Source organism: Spermophilus citellus, assembly GCF_964194105.1.
Source record: "Spermophilus citellus genome assembly, chromosome: 9".
NCBI lineage: Eukaryota > Metazoa > Chordata > Mammalia > Rodentia > Sciuridae > Spermophilus > Spermophilus citellus.
The window spans coordinates 68,258,980-68,275,328 of record NC_138191.1 but is presented as its reverse complement, the minus strand read 5'-3'; the positions used below and the strand labels follow the sequence as shown (position 1 = coordinate 68,275,328).

General features: G+C 39.4%; 1 protein-coding gene across 8 annotated transcripts in view; it reads right to left on the bottom strand.

Annotated features, from left to right (window-relative positions):
* TTLL7 (tubulin tyrosine ligase like 7) overlaps positions 1 to 11,399 on the bottom strand; it is a 154,670-nt gene extending 143,271 nt beyond the window's left edge. For 7 of the 8 annotated variants that reach the window (XR_014023723.1, XM_081307479.1, XM_081307480.1 and 4 more), the window contains exon 1: positions 11,210 to 11,399. The gene's annotated coding sequence lies outside the window, so the exon portion shown is untranslated. The remainder of the gene's footprint in view (positions 1 to 11,209) is intronic. The other variant, XM_081307483.1, reaches the window with a different exon arrangement.
* Between the last annotated feature and the right edge of the window lie 4,950 nt (positions 11,400 to 16,349).

Sequence of the window (16,349 nt, the reverse complement as noted above, 5' to 3'; positions counted from 1 at the left end):
GACAGAAGCTGAAGTCTGAAGGAGACAGATATGGTGTACAGTGTGTAGTGAGACAAGGGAGGTGGAGATTAAAGTTAAGGTCCTCTAACAAAAGCCTAGGATCAGAAAATCAATGATCATGTATGCCCATTCTAAGACTATAAATTCTTGCTCACTTTTCCCAAACCTGTTTTCCCACTTTAAAACAGCTTCTATTGATTCAGCTACGGAACAGGTGATTTCAGGCTGTTATTTGCCTGCATCTCACAGATAGATAGCTCAGGCTCAGGGCTAGAGAACCCGCAGAGACGGCTTCTCGGAGCTCGCCCCTAGCAGAGCGTGCTCCGAGCTCTGAGCAGCCGGGTTCTGGTTCCCGGAGCTGCTTTGGTCCAGGGCTGGGGAACCCATGGAGACTGCTTCTTGGAGCCTGCTCCTAGCGGACCATGCACCAAGCTCTGAGCAGCCGGGTTCTGGCTCCCGGAACTGTTTTGGCCCAGGGCTGGGGGAACCTGCGGAGTCTGCTTCTTGGAGCCCGCTCCCAGCAGAGCGTGCACCGAGCTCGGGGCGGCCGGGTTCTGGCTCCCGGAGCTGCTTTGGCCCTGGGCTGGGGATCCCACGGAAACTGCTTCTCGGTCCGGGTCCTGCTGGGTGCGGTGGGGGCCAGAGGGGCAGAGTGGAACTGCCGCCTGCGCCCAGAACAGGCCAAGCGACCCGCCGACGTGGTATCACGTCACCCCAACTGCAGCTGGGGCCGAAGAGAGCAGCCGCCCACGCCTGGATCAGGTCCAGCGACCCGATGGAGTGGTAGTCAAGTCACCTCATTTGGAGTAGGGGCCGAGCAGAGCCGCCGCCCGAGCCTGCAAGGTAGGCAGATCTGCGACCCACCGGCGGGACAGGCCCAGTGGCCTGCCAGCGTGGTGGACACGTCGCACTGATTGGAGTGGAGGCTGAGCGGGGCCACTGCTTGTGCCCGGAAAAGGCCCAGCGACCCACCGGCGTGGCAGTCAACTCACCCCATTTGGAGTGGGGGCCGAGCAGAGCCGCTGCCCGAGCTCGCAAGGTAGGCAGACCGGCGGCCCACTGGCAGAACGGGCCCAGCGGCCGGCCGGCGAGACAGACACGTCACACTGGTAGGAGTGAAGGCGGAGAAGAGGCGCTGCCCGTGTCCGGAAAAGGCCCAGCGACCCGTCGGAGTGGCAGTCAGGTAGCCCCATTTGGAGTGGGGGCCGAGCAGAGCTGCCGCCCGAGCCCGCAAGGTAGGCAGACCTGCGACCCTCCGGTGGAACAGGCCCAGAGGCCTGCCAGCGTGGTAGACACGTCACACCAATTGGAGTAGGGGCCGAGCGGAGCCACCGCCCGCATCCGGATCAGGCCCAACGACCCGTGGGCATGGTAGTCACGTCACCACAACTGGTGTGGGGCCAGAGCAGAGCCGCCACCCGCACCCGCAGGGTGGGCAGACCTGCTACCGACCGGCAGAGCAGGCCTAGCGGCCCGCCAGCATACTAGACAGATCACCCCAATTGGAGGAGGAGCACAGCCACTACCCGCTCTGCAAGGGAGATTTTTCAACTATACAAGACCAATATAAATAAATAGGGGGAAAATTTCAAAAACACAACAGTTTTACCAAACAGAAAGAAACGCGAGCAGTATGAAAAGACAAGGCAAGAAAGGACCACAAGCAATGCAGGTCAACTCAACTTTAGAAGAGGTAATAGCTGAAACAGATGGAATATCAGATAAAGAATTCAGGATATACATGCTTCAGATGGTCTGGAGTCTCAAGGAAGACATGAGACAGCAAAATCATACAATGAAAGATCACTTTGACAAGGAATTACATAAACAAATCCAAGAAGCAAAGGATCAATTATACAGGGGGATAGAGGTAATAAAAAACAAACAAATACAAATCCTAGAAATGCAGGAAGCAATAAACCAACTTAAAAACTCAATTGAGAATACTACCAGGAGAGTAGATCACTTAGAAGATAGAACATCAGACAATGAAGACAAAGTATTTCAACTTGAAAAGAACATAGAGAGCTCAGCAAGACAGTTAAGAAACCATGAGCAGAACATCCAAGAGATATGGGATAACATAAAGAGACCAAACTTAAGAGTCGTTGGGATACAGGAAGGCATGGAGGTCCATACCAAAGGAATAAACAATCTATTCAATGAAATAATACGAGAAAACTTCCCAGACTTGAAGAACGAGACAGAATCCCAAAACCTAGAAGCCTATAGGACGCCAAATGTGCAAAATCATAAGAGATCCACACCTAGACACATTATGATGAAGATGCCCAACATACAGAATAAGGAGAGAATTTTAAAAGCTACAAGAGAAAGGAAGCAGATTACATTTAGGGGTAAACCAATAAGGATAACAGCTGATCTCTCAACACAGACTCTGAAAGCTAGAAGATCCTGGAATAACATATTTCAAACACTGAAAGAAAATGGGTTCCAGCCAAGAATCGTGTATCCGGCGAAATTAAGCTTCAGGATAGAAGATGAAATTAAAACCTTCCACGATAAACAAAAGTTAAAAGAATTTGCAGCTAGAAAACCATCTCTTCAAAAAATCCTTGGCAAAACATTACAGGAAGAGGAAATGGAAAATAACAATGAAAACCAACAGTGGGAGGTAGGACAATAAAGGGGGGAAAATAATCAAAGAAGAAAACAAATCAGGTTTAGTAACATTAATAAACAAATATGGCTGGAAGAACAAACCATATTTCAATAATAACCCTAAATGTTAATGGCTTAAACTCACCAATTAAGAGACACAGGCTAGTTGAATGGATCACAAAACAAGACCCAACAATATGCTGCCTACAGGAGACGCATTTGATAGGAAAAGATATACATAGACTGAAGGTGAAAGGTTGGGAAAAATCATATCACTCATATGGACTTTGGAAACAAGCAGGAGTGTCCATACTCATATCAAACAAAATAGATTTCAAGCAAAAGTTAATCAAAAGGGATAAAGAGGGACACTACATACTGCTCAAGGGAACCATACACCAACAAGACATAACAATCATAAATATATCTGCCCCAAACAATGGAGCAGCTATGTTCATCAAGCAAACTCTTCTCAAGTTCAAGAGTCTAATAGACCACCATACAATAATCATGGGAGACTTCAACACACCTCTCTCACCACTGGACAGATCTTCCAAACAAAAGTTGAATAAGGAAACTATAGAACTCAATAACACAATTAACAACATAGACTTAATTGACATATATAGAATATACCACCCAACATCAAGCAGTTACACTTTTTTCTCAGCAGCACATGGATCCTTCTCAAAAATAGATCATATATTATGTCACAGGGCAACTCTTAGACAATATAAAGGAGTAGAGATAATACCATGCATCTTATCTGATCATAATGGAATGAAACTGAAAATCAACGATAAAAGAAGGAAGGAAAAATCATGCATCACTTGGAGAATGAACAATAGGTTACTGAATGATCAATGGGTTTTAGAAGACATCATGGAGGAAATTAAAAAATTCTTACAGTTAAATGAAAAATCAGACACAACATATCGGAATCTATGGGACACATTGAAAGCAGTTCTAAGATGAAAATTCATTGCTTGGAGTTCATTCCTTAAAAAAAGAAAAAACCAACAAATAAATGATCTCATACTTCATCTCAAAATCCTAGAAAAAGAAGAGCAAAACAACAGCAAAAGAAGTAGAAGGCAAGAAATAATTAAAATCAGAGCTGAAATTAATGAAATAGAAACAAAAGAAACAATTGAAAAAATTGACAAAACTAAAAGTTGGTTCTTTGAAAAAATAAATAAAATTGACAGACCCTTAGCCATGCTAACGAAGAGAAGAAGAGAGAGAACTCAAATTACTAGCATATGGGATGAAAAAGGCAATATCACAACAGACACTTCAGAAATACAGAAGATAATCAGAAATTATTTTGAATCCTTATACTCCAATAAAATAGAAGATAGTGAAGGCATCGATAAATTCCTTAAGTCATATGATCTGCCCAGATTGAGTCAGGAGGATATAGACAACATAAACAGACCAATAACAATTGAGGAACTAGAAGAAACCATCAATAGACTACCAACTAAGAAAAGCCCAGGACCGGATGGGTATACAGCAGAGTTTTACAAAACCTTTAAAGAGGAACTAATACCAATACTTTTCAAGCTATTTCGGGAAATAGAAAAAGACGGAGAACTTCCAAATTCATTCTATGAGGCCAACATCACCCTGATGCCTAAACCAGACAAAGACACTTCAAAGAAAGAAAACTACAGACCAATATCTCTAATGAACCTAGATGCAAAAATCCTCAATAAAATTCTGGCGAATCGGATTCAAAAACAGATCAAAAAAATTGTACACCATGATCAAGTAGGATTCATCCCTGGGATGCAAGGCTGGTTCAATATATGGAAATCAATAAATGTTATTCACCACATCAATAGACTTAAAAATAAGAACCATATGATCATCTCGATAGATGCAGAAAACGCATTCGACAAAGTACAGCATCCCTTTATGTTCAAAACTCTAGAAAAATTAGGGATAACAGGATCATACCTCAACATAGTAAAAGCAATCTATGCTAAGCCACAGGCTAGCATCATTCTGAATGGAGAAAAATTGAAGGCATTCCCTCTGAAATCTGGAACAAGACAGGGATGCCCTCTCTCACCACTTCTGTTCAACATAGTTCTCGAAACACTGGCCAGAGCAATTAGACAGACAAAAGAAATTAAAGGCATAAAAATAGGAAAAGAAGAACTTAAATTATCACTATTTGCAGATGACATGATTCTATACCTAACAGACCCAAAAGGGTCTACAAAGAAACTATTAGACCTAATAAATGAATTCAGCAAAGTGGCAGGATATAAAATCAACACGCATAAATCAAAGGCATTCCTGTATATCAGCGACAAATCCTCTGAAATGGAAATGAGGACAACTACTCCATTCACAATATCCTCAAAAAAAAAAAAAAAAATACTTGGGAATCAACCTAACAAAAGAGGTGAAAGACTTATACAATGAAAACTACAGAACCCTAAAGAGAGATATAGAAGAAGATCTTAGAAGATGGAAAAATATACCCTGTTCATGGATAGGCAGAACTAACATCATCCAAATGGCAATATTACCAAAAGTTCTCTATAAGTTCAATGCAATGCCAATCAAAATCCCAATGGCATTTCTTGTAGAAATAGATAAAGCAATCATGAAATTCATATGGAAAAATAAAAGACCCAGAATAGCAAAAGCAATTTTAAGCAGGAAGTGTGAATCAGGCAGTATAGCGATACCAGACTTCAAACTATACTACAAAGCAATAGTAACAAAAACAGCATGGTATTGGTACCAAAACAGGCGGGTGGACCAATGGTACAGAATAGAGGACACAGAAACCAACCCACAAAACTACAACTATCTTATATTTGATAAAGGGGCTAAAAGCATGCAATGGAGGAAGGATAGCATCTTCAACAAATGGTGCTGGGAAAACTGGAAATCCATTTGCATCAAAATGAAACTGAATCCCTTTCTCTCGCCATGCACAAAAGTTAACTCAAAATGGATCAAGGAGCTTGATATCAAATCAGAGACACGGCGTCTGATAGAAGAAAAAGTAGGCTATGATCTACATACTGTGGGGTCGGGCTCCAAATTCCTCAATAGGACACCCATAGCGCAAGAGTTAATAACTAGAATCAACAAATGGGACTTACTCAAACTAAAAAGTTTTTTCTCAGCAAAAGAAACAATAAGAGAGGTAAATAGGGAGCCTACATCCTGGGAACAAATCTTTACTCCTCACACTTCAGATAGAGCCCTAATATCCAGAATATACAAAGAACTCAAAAAAATTAGACAATAAGATAACAAATAACCCAATCAACAAATGGGCCAAGGACCTGAACAGACACTTCTCAGAGGAGGACATACAATCAATCAACAAGTACATGAAAAAATGCTCAGCATTGCTAGCAGTCAGAGAAATGCAAATCAAAACCACCCTAAGATACCATCTCACTCCAGTAAGATTGGCAGCCATTACGAAGTCAAACAACAACAAGTGCTGGTGAGGATGTGGGGAAAAAGGTACACTTGTTCATTGTTGGTGGGACTGCAAATTGGTGCAGCCAATTTGGAAAGCACTATGGAGATTTCTTGGAAAGCTGGGAATGGAACCACCATTTGACCCAGCTATTCCCCTTCTCGGTCTATTCCCTAAAGACCTAATAAGAGCATGCTACAGGGACACTGCTACATCGATGTTCATAGCAGCACAATTCACGATAGCAAGATTGTGGAACCAACCTAGATGTCCTTCAATAGATGAATGGATAAAGAAAATGTGGCATTTATACACAATGGAGTATTACTCTGCATTAAAAAATGACAAAATCATAGAATTTGGAGGGAAATGGATGGCAGTAGAGCAGATTATGCTAAGTGAAGCTAGCCAATCCCTAAAAAACAAATGCCAAATGTCTGCTTTGATATAAGGGGAGTAACTAAGGACAGAGTAGGGACGAAGAGCATGAGAAGAAGATTAACATTAAACAGGGATGAGAGGTGGGAGGGAAAGGGAGAGAGAATGGAAATTGTATGGAAATGGAAGGTGATCATCAGGGTTATACAAAATTACATACAAGAGGAAGTGAGGGGTAAGGGAAGAATAATACAAGTGAAGAAATGATTTACAGTAGAGGGGGTAGAGAGAGAAGAGGGGAGGGGAGGGGGGATAGTAGAGGATAGGAAAGGCAGCAGAATACAACAGACACTAGAATGGCAATGTGTAGATCAATGGAAGTGTAAATGATGTGATTCAGCAATCTGTATACGGGGTAAAAATGGGAGTTCATAACCCACTTGAATCAAACTGTGAAATATGATATATCAAGAACTATGTAATGTTTTGAACGACCAACAAAAAAAATAATGATAAGTTATTGATTTAAGAGGATGAAAGTTACCTCTGTAATCCAGATTTTTCTTAATATAGATTGAATTCTAGCATTCTATCAAAAAAAAGGAAAAAGCAGCTTTACATGTATGAAGACATGAATTGGTGTGAGCATATTTTATATACAGAGATATGAAAAATTGTGTTCTATATGTGTAATAAGAATTGTGATGCATTCTGCTGTCGTGTATTTAAAAAATAAAAGCAATTTTAAAAAAGATAACAGGTAGGAAATATTAACCAGGTAATACAATTGTTAATAGAAGTGAAAAATAAATAAATAAATAAATAAATAAAATAAAACAGCTTCTCTCTTCTATAGTCCCTACTACCCGCCTTTCTCTAAGTTACTATGATTTAGTTAATCTTTCTAATCAAAAGAAGAGGTTACCTGAAAGAGTATAATCTAAGGAGCTATAGACAGTATTGAGTATCTTCAATATTAACATACAAATATTCTATATTTCATATATATATATATATATATATATATATATATATATATATATATAGTAAATGGAAGTAGTTTCAAAACTTGCTTAAACTAGTCTAAATCTAAGAATCCATACCCCTATATCCAGAGACACTATCCTAAAGAATTTTTATGAACAAAGATGTAATAATATAGTGACAAGAATGATTAGGAAATTCTAGTACATCTACCTAGTGGAAGATTATATTCATTTTAAATGTTTACTGCCTAATTGTTATTCAGTGAAAACTAATGTTATAGAGTTAAAAGTTAAAATATATATACAAAGGGGAATGAAGGGAAGGGAGGAGTATGGGAATAGGAAAGACAGTAGAATGACTTGGACATAACTTTCCTATATTCATGTAAGAATACATGACCACTAAAACACCACACCAAGTACAATGACAAGAGTAGGCTCCTAGGTCTGGGGATATAGCTCAGTTGGTAGAGTGCTTGCCTCACATGCACAAGGCCCTGGGTTCAATCCCCAGTACCACCCCCCCCCCAAAAAAAGAGTAGGCTCCTAAGTTATACTCCATGTATACATAATATGTCAAAATATACTCTTGTCATGTATACCTAAATAGAACAAATTAAGATATATATAAAAAAGTAATTACCATCATTAAAACTATACATGGAAAAAAATCAAAATATTAATCATGGTTGTCTTTACATAGTAAGATTATGATAATTTTTTTCCTTTTCATATTCTTGAAGTTTTTAGATTGTTCATAATTCTATAAATTGGTTTTTTTAATAAATTTATTTATTTTAATTAGGTATATATGACTGCAGAATGCATTTTGATTCTCTGTACACAAATGCAGCACAACTTTTCATTTCTCTGGTTGTACACAATGTAGCATCACACTATATGTGCAGTCCTACATGTACCTAGGGTAATGATGTCCGTCTCATTCCCCCATCTTTCTTGCCCCCATATTCAATTTTGGCATTTTTTTAAAAAGGCAAATTTCTTTGAAAGGGAAAGCTTTTTTCTTTTTCTTCTTCTTTTTTTTGGAAAAAAAACTTTTTCTTCATTTAATTGATATCAAATTATTTTACTATCAGGAAATATATGGATTTCTGGAAGGGGATTTGGGGCAAGAGATATGGAGAACATGAGCAAGAGAAACTTGACCTGCTTAGAAATCTACCCTAATTCTCTATTATTACCAGATCAGAAACAGATCTCACATCAGACATTCAAGGTTCTTCATAATCTGTCACCATGTATCCAAAAGATAGATGAGCACTTCTCAGATGAACCTTTGTCTCCCATTCTCCCTGCCTGTGGAAATGCTTATCAGTTCTGAGGTTGGTTTAATACACTTCCATTCATGAAGGCTTTGCTGATCCTCTGATCACCCCAACCTCTGCTATTTCTAATTTTTCCTAAGGTGTTGCTATAACACTTAATTCTGTACCACCTCTTTCCAATAATAAGCCAATTCTAAGTTATTTTGTTGTTAATTACTCATGTGTTAAGTAAATATCTCCCTAACTAGACTTTAACTTCCTTAAGTCAGGAATTTAGAAGATCTGCTGACAGCAGAAATTGGATAAACACAGGGAAAGACAGAAAGTATAGTTCTAAAGCCGGGTTGATATTATATTCATACTTTCAGTGACGTTATCTAAATAAAACATGATGTCTCCCTTTTAAAGTGTTGCTACTGACCATCCATCACTAAGACATGCACTTTCCTTTTTTTTGAACAGCAGTGATGCTGTATTTTTGCTTATTCATTCAAATCAATTCGGTTGTCCCCTTGGGATTCAAGAGATTGGATTGCAAAATGCCTCACCAAGGTTCAGTGTATAGCCAATAGACACATAAACACAAAAAGAAATGACCTCCTAGGAATCAAGTTTAAGACTAGATATAGGACCCTACCTCGCTTACAGTCTTGTCTCAACAACAAATATGAATATGTGTTCTCATTTTATGTCCTTATGTAGGCAGTGGGTTTTAGTTATCAATCTCCCACTAACTTAAGAAAGAATTTGCCAATGTAAATAGCTCAATACTTTAGAAATGATAAACTAAATGACTATGTTGCTATCTACCATCAAATACTATGCTGAAACTTAGAGAAAATAAACATTTGTCCTATAGCAACCTGTTCCCTGAGACATCAACAAGATTGGACATCTTAAGAGAAACTCCATAATCATGAATGAAAGCAAATCAAATAACCCACCAAAAAAGAAAAAAGAACATCACATCCATTATTTTTACAGAAGGCATATACAAGGTCAATATAATTGTTGACTCTGAAAGGTAGGGCAAAAACGAATCAATTCAACATTGCACTATAAGGAATTCTGTTTTATGACTACATACATATTTTTTAACTGAGAGAGAGGTAGCACCTAAGAGTAAATCCTTGTCCACATTCCACCACTTACTGAGTACTCTTTAACATTCTGTTTTTCAGTTCCTTAGTTTACAAAATGGAGTTATTACTGTCAAATTACAGAGCCGTAATGAATCAAATAACATGATCTGAGTCTAGGTTTATCTGTCACCCTTTTGTGTGTCATTATGTCACCTGGCTCATGAACCAAATGGTTGCTTTTATCTAAAATGTTACCTAAAGTTAAAAAAATAATCCAGATTTCTTTTTATTGCCCTAATGATTTCTTCATGACTTTTCCCATGGGCACCTACCAAATTTCACTACCAAAAATGTGCTGAACATCCATCATGACCTAACCCTCCTCTACAATGTTGTTCAGATATTATTTTTTGCTAAATGTTTTCTAAGAAAATCAATTTTTTTACACATGAAGAACTAAAAATGTTCTTTTGTACTAAAAAAGCAATAATTCCACATACAGAAAGTTTACAGGTTGTTGGTGCTATTGTTTGAGATCACTCCTATGAAAACACTGTATTTAATAGCTAGTAGTGTGTACACACACACTTTGGACCCACTACTGTTTAGTACAATAAGGACAATGGATTTTGGACTTAGGGAGACCTGAATTCAAATTCCTATTCTGTGACCTTGAGAATGTAATTTAACATCTCTGCTTCTCACTTTCCACATTTGTTCCTGGGTTGTTGTGAGGACTTAGTGAAATACTATATATAAAAGTAAGAACCTATGATATGAAACTATTACTTCCTACCTCCTTTAAATCTTTTCCTTCTGTGTCAGGACCAATCAAACCCACCCAGAATACAAGACAACTTTGATAGGACATCTTTCACATTAGTGGAAGGAATGCTGTGGCATAAAATAAAATAAAATGATGGCATGAACCCAACGGAGACAGAAGCAAAGAAACTGAGAGGTACCTACAAGGACCCTATACTTCACTTGGATGTGGGGAAAAGACATTAATCTGACACACTTTCCAGAATGCACCCATACTCACGGAGGTTTTGCACTAGCTTGTGGGGAAAGCACGGAATTACAGAACAAGCTAGCAGAGCTCCTCTCTATTCACCCTACCCGACCCCGGCGCCCAGGTCTTCTATAGTGAGCCTAGAAACTGAGGTGAGCCCGGCAACTGACCTCGTCCCCTACCCCCTCCCCCATTCTGCCCAACCTCTACGCGCGAATGGTGCTGAATCATTAGCCTGACAGCAGCAGCTCTCTGTCCCGCAGCTCGGGCGGAGGACAGAGTCCGGGGAACAGTCACTGGTGGAGGCAGAGTAGGGACCCAGACCTCCGGGGTTAGGGGACGGTGGGAGGGTGTCAGGGAGGATGGCGGCAGAAGGTACTCACCGGGTTGAGAAAAGCCCAGCCCGCGTCCTCGCCACTCCGCTGCGGGCGGTCCCTCGGCGGCTCCCGCGCTCCGCCACTGGCCGGCGGGGGCTGCCCCTTGCTGGGCAGCTTCGCTGGTGGTCCGGTGATACCCCGCGCGCCCACCGCCCGCGGCAGCCACGGCTCCGGGCTCTTGAGCTCGACCGGGAGCCGCTGGAACAGCTGTAGCTGCCCGAGGGGGTGGCGGCTACCGACGGGCCAGACCATTAGCCCGCAGCGACTGGGGGTGCGCATCGTACCGAGAAGCGCGGGCGCAGAGGGCGCTGAGGGCCCGCGAATGCTGGGAGCGACCAAAAACAAGGGGAAAGCTCGACGCCCCCAGCGCGGTGGGGGCTTGGGGACTGGAGGGACCACAGGAAGGGCCGCTGCTTCTCCTCGCGGTTTACTGAAGACAGTGTTCGAGCTTTTCCTGGCACCCCCCTCCCCTTTAGCCTTGGTCGCGCTCAGGGCTCCTTTAGAACGCGGCAAACAGAAGACCTAGCAACGGGAGCGCCTGGGCGGTGTCCCCTACGAAGGAGATGCGAACGGGCGTTGGCCTGCTCGCTGCGCTGCGTGCCACCTCCACCTCTACCTTGAGGCCCGGTGGCACCAGGTCCTGTATTGTGAGGCTTATCAAGGACAGCTCACCACAAGACAGTGGAGCATCTCGAATTTTTGAAGGTGCTCCTCAGATCCTTTAACGAAGCATCTCTGTGAAGCAAAAGAATAAAAGGGGTATCCAAGATCGTGTTGAAAGTTAGAAAATAAAAACAGGTGCAGCCCCATCCTGTAGGTACAAGGCACCTACAGAAAGGTGAGGAAGAGTTGTGAATCACACTTAGTTCTAAGCAAAATGTTGAATTGCAGCAGTTGGAATGTATAAGATTAGGACTGTGTTTCAATTTAGAGATCTACAAAAGGTTATAGGAAAAAAATTCAGGAATATTTTAGGTTCATTGTTCACCATGTTAAATATTAATGTCTGGAAGTGGGAGACAATCACGTCCTTAATATGAAATGAACTTTATAGAAACTGGGAAAAGCTCCCATACATGACATTCCTTGGACTTTTGTGGTTCTGGCCCCTTTTGCAACCAAACTTACACAGGTTCATTTCAGACCATAGCAAAGATTAATACAATTGTACAGTTTTCCTTACAGAAAGAAAGAGAAGTGAGTTCAAAATTAACAATTACCTATAAAACGTGATTAAAAGGGGGAAAATAGGCCCTTTCAAGTGCATCACAAGTAATACGAAATTTTACAATTTAAAGTAATTTTCTCAAGATTGAAGTTTTGTCCTATTTTGAGTAAATCAACATAAGTTCAGCATCTACTATAAACTAAACATTGTACTGAGAGTATTGTCAATTTCAACCCTTCATTATTCTTCTAAAAACTGTAAGATTGGTAACATTTTTCTAATTCTTACATGGGGGAACTGGACTCAAGTGTTTGCAGTGCTGGGTTAAACTCTCATAGACTGTAAGTGAAAGAGAAGATTTTGCTGCCTGGACTTCTCAACTAATGCCTTTCCACAAGAGTGTCTATAGGAGAGATAACATATTAAGCCTTATCACATCTGTGATTGGCACCTAATGTGAATTTGTTTAACTTTCATTTGTGAGAAATGGGTTTTATAGTTGAAAGATGAGACCTTGGGTGTATCTAAGGTAGACATCACCCTGATATAGAAATAGGAATTAGAAAGAAAAGCCTGGACTTCACCCAGAATTAGACTGAAACATCAATGTCAGCAATGCATTGCTAGGATCAAGTGAGATAATACAATTCTCCATTGCATTCCCATTAATCAGTCTTACGTGATCATTTACAATAGATGCACTAGATTACACTTTATGCTGCACTTCAACCATATTACGCTATCATTCTTCCAATCCCAGAAAGGAGCAGGAGTTTTACAACAAACCTACTCTCATGGTTCTTCATGCACCTTACCAAAATTTCAAGAAAAAAAAAGCAATAGGTTAACAGGGCACTAACAACTCTCACGTTTTCTCAAGAAAACTTTTTCAGAAATCAAGAATAAGATTAAATTGTTTCTGTATGGTGTGTTATTGTTATTATCTAAACTGTTATTGTCAATGTTCACACGTCAATCCCAGCACAACAGAAATCCCCAGAGCTCCATGTTGCTGAGGAGACAGAGCACCAGGTCCCCAGAGAAGCCAGGCAGCAGCGACTGTGGGCGAAATGACTCAATCTCAGAAATGTGATTCTTCTCTCCATGAGCACTTATTTCGCTTTCAAAGGCAATGACATGAACAGAGCAAGGGCTGACAAGATGCCTTTTCAATTAGGGCCTTATGTCAGATGCTGCATGGTAGAGTACAGGAAGGAAGATGAGGCCTTCAGTGATCCACCTAAAACCAAGATGGGATTTACAACTTATCATTTATGGATCTGATGAACTGATGTCATTTTTAGCCATCTATTTTATGGGTGACATGCTTAGAACTTATGTTTCTGAATAAAGGAAGAATAGAATTTTTGTGATGGTAGCCTTGAAAAACCGGCAAAAAGAATGGAGGGACCTGATTGCATGGTACCTGAAGTCTCTGCTCTCCCTCAGAGTCTTCAAATTGTTTTGAGCCCCCTAAGGAAAGACAGTAGGTCCAGAAGCTGATGAATCATTTTCACAAATACTTTGGATATTTACAACCTACTATATATAATTTGTGAGTTTTCCAGTCTATTAACTGCTTACTATGAGTCTGGTGACAAAGTGTAACAGCACAGAGCCATTGTGTCCACTAGTCTGCCATAGATCTCTAGGCAGCCTTGACACCAATAAAGAACTACTCTGCCCAGCAAGGGCATATTCTCAGGAAGGACACTGTGACCAATACAAGGTTAAGGAAATGACTCGAATCCAACAGCAGTGAAGAGAAGGAATAGAATTGTCCCTGAGCACCTTGGACACGTAGCTGAGGATTTCCTGTGATGTATGAGGGCGCCTGGGTTGGAGGAATAATTATTACTTAAGCTGATTGTTAAACTTGATTTAGACACTGAATATTAAGGTGAATTCATTTGTATTCACAAAGTAGCATGACTTGGGATGTTGGAAAATATTTCATTGAAATGATACCAATAAAAAATCAGAAAAAGAATACTTAATGGCTTTGATAAAACTTCATTATGAATCATACAATGTTGAACCTTAATTCAAGAATATTTGTTAAGTATCTACTATACTTAGCCTCATGTTGAGATGTGTATTATGATTAACATTATTTCAAATAACTCTTGTTTAGGAGATTAATAGCGCTTCTGCTTGTCTACTTTTAGCTAAAAGTTACTAAAGAATTTGTCCATTTTAGGTGTGATTATCATGCAAAGTAAATACTGTTATCATGCGCATTTGATAGATGAACAAATTAAGAGTTACACCAGGTAAACTAAAAAGAGCCAAATATGGTTTCAAACACAAACCGTTCCTGTCAACATACTTTTACTGCTTCCTGATATAAGAAAGCAGGGTGTACATTGCAGATTTCTCTAATTAAAAAATTGATATGTATATATTTTGTAAATTCATTTTCAACACTCATTTCTAAAAGAAAATGAGCCATTTCTCACAAAGAAGATTTAAATGACCATCCTCTAGTGGAAACTTTGAGTGCCCTTTTCTAGATTTCTGCGATCAGAAAAGTGACCTTGATAGAAGTGATCATTACAGCATAAACTTTGCCTATGATTCCTATAACTCTTGCTGCAGATTCTGAATGAAGGAACTCAGATGAAATCCTGAGTTGATAGTCTTATGAAGGTCCATAGGTGACTCTAACACACACAATCCATCAATCAAGTTTGACTACACCCTACAGGACGAGAGCAATGTGGACTCAAAAAAAAAAAAAAATCTAGCCTCCTAGACTTAATCTTAACTCCACCATTTATGGAGCAGGAAATGGGAGATGGATATTTAAAGCCTACTATAATAATTTGACATTTGTTGTATAGAACTGTTTTTTTATTATTTATTTTTTAGTTGTAGTTGGACACAATACCTTTATTTTATTTATATGTGGTGCTGAGGATCAAACCAGGGCACGTGCTAGGTGAGCACTCTACCACAACTCCATCCCCAATAGAAATGCTTTTATTCAAGTCTTTAGAACCTTTTTGTGGTGTTGTTTCAGTGATTCTCAATAAGACTTTATGAAGCTCCAAGTTAAAGACTTTTTCTTATTTTAGAGCTTTATGGTTATATATAGTAGTTAGGTTGATCCCAACAAATACATATGGAAATCAATTAAAATTAAAATTATTAATAATTACTGCTATAGACACTGTATACTGTTGAATGTAGACAAGTTGAGCCCTTTTCAGTTATTATATTGCATTTATGTGAGAGAAAAAAGACTATTAGAACTGCATAGATTTATGCATTAATTTTTGAGAGTTAGCATTATAATATTAAGTCATCTTATCCAAAAATATGATAGCTTTTCCATTTGTTTATATTTTGTTTCACATCTCCTAATAATATTTTTACAGTTTTGCTCATATACTGTATCTTGCTTCTTTCTTACCAAATTTATATCAAATTATTTTAGTGTTTGTCTTCTGAATCAAATGTTATTTCTATATCCTTTTCTAAGTAATTTTGCCTGACTAGAGAGAGGCTGGTGATTTCTACAATTTATTTACATTAATTCAATGTATCAAATGCTGTATTTGCCTTTTCATGAGTTTCTTGGATTTCAAAGAAAACAGGTATATGACCATTATCAAGAGATTTATCTTCTTTTCTGTCATTTATACAAGTTGTTTTATTTATGATTGCTTGAAGCACCAATGTAAATCTGACACCTGATTTTAGTTAAAAAGTTTAATTTTTGCCATTTATAATGGTGTTGGCTGGTCGATTACCTTTATTATTTAAATAGTTTACTTCTTTCTGTTCCTATTTTGCTAAGAGTTACACTTAGCATTGGTCACTAGATATTTATCTGATTTCCTCTCATAGTCTATTGATAATGCTCAGGGGGTTTTATCCTTTAATTTTTAATGCAATCAATATGTAGCTAGGCTTCCTGGTATGGAACTGCTCTTTTATTCTTCTAATAAAGTCAGTTTTGCTGTAGTGTATTGC